The sequence below is a fragment of the Lutra lutra genome, unplaced genomic scaffold (assembly GCF_902655055.1).
Source record: "Lutra lutra unplaced genomic scaffold, mLutLut1.2, whole genome shotgun sequence".
Classification (NCBI taxonomy): domain Eukaryota; kingdom Metazoa; phylum Chordata; class Mammalia; order Carnivora; family Mustelidae; genus Lutra; species Lutra lutra.
The window spans coordinates 306,492-310,521 of record NW_025923834.1 but is presented as its reverse complement, the minus strand read 5'-3'; the positions used below and the strand labels follow the sequence as shown (position 1 = coordinate 310,521).

Genomic DNA, 4,030 nt, shown 5'->3' with positions numbered 1-4,030 from the left:
GCAAGCTCCCTGCTGAGCAGAAAGCCCGATGTGGGGCTCGAACCCAGGACCTGGGATCATGACCTGAGCCGAAGGCAGCGGCTTAACCCACTGAGCCACCCAGGCGCCCCAGCACAGAGCTTCTTGAGAGCAGCGCCAGGGAGTCACAGCTCGTCTCAGAAACCCAAATCTCTGGCACACAGCCTGGCCAAGCTCCCCACTCCCCAGCCATACCAAAACTGCAAACGTTCCTCAGGCCTGCCCAGGGCGCTACACACACCCCTGCCTCATCAGTTCCCTGCCAGCCTCAGCAGGAGCTCTGGCAGGAATCCTGTGATTCAGTGACCACATTGGTGGACATTTTCCAGGGCTGTCCTTAACAGCTGAGGGCACCTGTTCCCAACTTGATTCAACCTCTGTAACACTTATGGAAACAGAGGGTGCTGTATTAGCTTGAAACATGTCCCTGGGAAGGTCATCTCAGTCACTGGGCAGACATGGCTATGGGTAGGTGGTTGGCCATCTCTCCCTGTACTTCCCCAGCAATCCCAGACCCAGGGCAGCTGCTCCCAGCACAGAAGGATCAGGTGGTTGATTCCGGGGAACCAGGATATCTCCTCTCTTTCCTTGTTGCCCCCTCTTGGACAACATTATGACTGTTGGACCTTGGCAGTAAGAAGGACATGGAGCATCACTAGGGGATGAGGAGGAGGAAGGGGAGCAGGGAGGGAGAGGAACAAGGACAGAGGAAGGGAAAGTCTTGCAGAGGCAGTCGTAGAGTCAGTGATGGCCTCCAGGAAGGAAAGGATCATACAGATGGGGTTCAGGGTCTTGGAGAGAATCGGAGGTTGGAAGAGCACGTGGGCAACCAGAGACCCACCTGCACCCTGTGGAGATCAAACGACCAAGGCCAGGGAGGACTCAGATCTGAGGCCCCATCCAACTGAGGGCAGAGGCCATCATCCCCAGAGCAGCAGGCCAGAGGTCGTCAGCTCCACTAACTCCCCTTTGTCCTCTCTCACGGCCACCCCAGCATCTTTGCTGCTCTCTGACCTGGAAGAGGATTCCACGGAAGACAACGATTCCAATGGAAGGAGTTACACTGTGCCTGTAATTCATTTCCACCTCCATCTCTTGGGCTTCCTCTCTCATCTGTCCATAAGCACCTCTTTCCAGCTCTTCTCCTTAACCTGCTTTGACGATGCCCAGCCTGGAGGCCTTAATCCCTGGCGGACACTCAGGCTTTGCATCTGAACTCTGCATGATAATCCCTGGTATCCCTCCTCAGCCCTTTCCTAGCATCACCCTGACCCCTCACCACTGAGTCTGGGAAGCAGCCCTGGATAGCAAAGCAGGTAGTAGGCCTGGAAGTCAGCAGGGCACAGCTCACCATGCTGGAGGGACCGCAGGAAGGGGGCCTGGGTGTCCCCATTTGGTTCTCTGCTGCCTGGGAGTCTGTGCTCATGCCCTGTTCTGCTCTTGCTTTCAGCTCTCAAGAAGCTTCCCTTCTGTGGACTTGACAGAAACAACAAGAGAAGCAGAAGATGAGAAGGACTTGGGAACAGGGTGAGTTAGGCAGGAAAAGGGGCAGACAAACATAGATACATGTTCTCCCTAGTTGCCCTGACTTTGTTGTGGGCACCTCGGGAAACCACACAAAACCTGGGGTGGTGCCCCAGCCTCTGACCACAAAAAGGAGAGGAGAGGAAGGTCACAGTCCCTGTATGCACTAGGAAGCCTGAGAACATCCCTCAGGGATCCTCCACCTGATCCGTGCAACTCCCTGTGGTGGTTTGGCGCTGTTGTCCAGGAGCTGCTGATCTAGGAGGGAGGGCACTGGCTGCCTGGAGGGACTGGACCCCAGACATCCCATGCACTGTGCTTCTCTGGAAAAGGGCCCCACGCCCCACTGACCCCTCACTCTGCACGACCCAAGCCTTTCCATCCCACCCTGCAAAAATCAGCAGAACGGCTTGCTCCTGAACAACACTAGTCGGGAAGAGACAGTGGTGGGGTGGCCCCATATCCCACTTAAGGCACCTGAGAAATGAGTAAATAAGACAGGCCCCCAGGCTCATAGGAGCAGGACAGCTCACCCCTCCCAGTGCCGCATCTTTGTGGCAAACGAGTAGACACCATTCTCAAGCTGAGTCATGTATGCTGGCAACTCCTGTAGGACCTGACCAATACCCAAGTCCCCCAAGACTCCAAGATGCCTTGAGGGAGGTAGCAGGTACCCTCATGGCACCATTTCACTATATGAGTTTGATATTCTAGAGACTATCCTCAATCCCTTAATCCGCAGGGAAGACCCATTACGGAAAGGCCACCCTGCCTGCTTCCACCTTGCCCACCAACTGCCCACAGCATGGGGTCCATGCAAACTCACTTCCCATGGGAGATGGGAGCATGCCTTCTCTGTCACACCACCTGCAACACTCGTGTGGGCAAAGGCTCCCCCCACAGAAAAGGGCATGTCGAGGGCTCTCAGAGAGGCTGGGGAAGGGACAGCCCAACAGGAGGAGGACCTGACAATAATGGAGGAAGACAGTCAGGGAAGGGGCCTGAGTGACCCTGAAAGTGTAGCCTTCAGTCAGCCCCAGTGGCCCCATGGGAAACTTCCCTTTCTTCATGTCACATATGGGTCCTGCAGGGAAACCTCTACCTCAACACCTCTGAAGCCACATCCCACAAAACCCCACAGGCCTCTGGTAAGACCTGCCCCAGGCCACATGCCACTTGCTATCTCATACCACTCCACCTGCTGTCTCAACAGCTACACCACAGGACAGTCTGCCCACGACCCCGAGGCACCAGAGTCTCCAGAGGTGATCAGAGAAAGGGAGCCAGGAAGGCCCTGGGGCCCCTCTTGTGGCTTCGATTTGGGGCCGGAGGAAGACTCGGCATGAATACACAAGGAAACACGCCTGCACAAACAGCTCTCTTGCACCTGACCTCCGCAGGCCAAACAAAGAGAACACTTCTGTGCAACCCACCAGAAGAAGTCACTGGAACCCCTAGGACGAGACAAGAGGACCCTCTGAGTCGGCCACAACACCCAGAGTTGGCTGCCCAAGCCCTGCTGATGACTGACACTTGGAGTATGAGGCAACGATCTGGGCCTACAATAGTTCATTGTCTGGTGAGACTGGGCCGTCCTGGGACTGTGGGGCACAGCAGCCTTCCAGTCTTTCCCCTGTTTGCTTCAAGGGCTGCTCCTCCTCCCGATGTCCCTCCAGTCCCCAGAAACCATGGAGAGCATGAGAGATGAAGGAAGAAGCAGGACGGCCAGGGCCCCTTGACCACCCTGGAATCGACTCAAGGGACAGCAGCCACCCCAGCTGTATTCCCCCAGGGTGCCACCCCTGAACCGCCCCTGTCGCTTCCAAGCACCTGACCATGACCAATGCTGGGCTCAACACTGGCAGTGGTCCCACAAAACGGGCCCTGCTCAGTCTGTGTGTTTTGCAGCAGCAACAGGTGTAGGGAGGAGAGACTGTCCCTAATCTGAGCTTGACTTCTGGAGCACCCATACACCATGGCAGAGGAACTAGGGCCCCAATCACCACGCTGCACCTTGGGGAAAACCTGGGCCTCAAAGACGGCAATGCTAGACACATAGGGCTTTCAGAAATGGGATCCAACATTCCTTTGGTGGGAATGCTAGTTGGTGCAGCCAATTTGGAGAACAGTGTGGAGATTCCTTAAGAAATTAAAAATAGAGCTTCCCTATGACCCTACAATTGCACTACAGGGTATTTACCCAAATGATACAGATGTAGCAAAAAGAACAGCCATATGTACCCCAATGTTCATAGCAGCAATGTTAAAAATTCCTTAGGAAGCATGTTAAAGCATTGCACGTTTTGCTCTACCTGAGTACTCCAAGTTCAAGGGACTCAGGAAGCATTTCTTCTCCCAAGGCAACCCTAATCTCTCTCCCTTGTTCAAGAAGAATCTCTTCTCCTTGTAACAGGGTATCATTGGAAACATGGGTGATTTGACAAAGGCTAGGATGGGACTGTCCTATGGAGAGAGCTAGGCAGAGACT

The 4,030-nt window shown here is 54.8% G+C and overlaps 1 pseudogene; it reads left to right on the top strand.

The window, feature by feature from the left end:
• Positions 1-1,442: 1,442 nt before the first annotated feature.
• LOC125092650 (uncharacterized) lies at positions 1,443-3,281 on the top strand (annotated as a pseudogene).
• Positions 3,282-4,030: the final 749 nt, after the last annotated feature.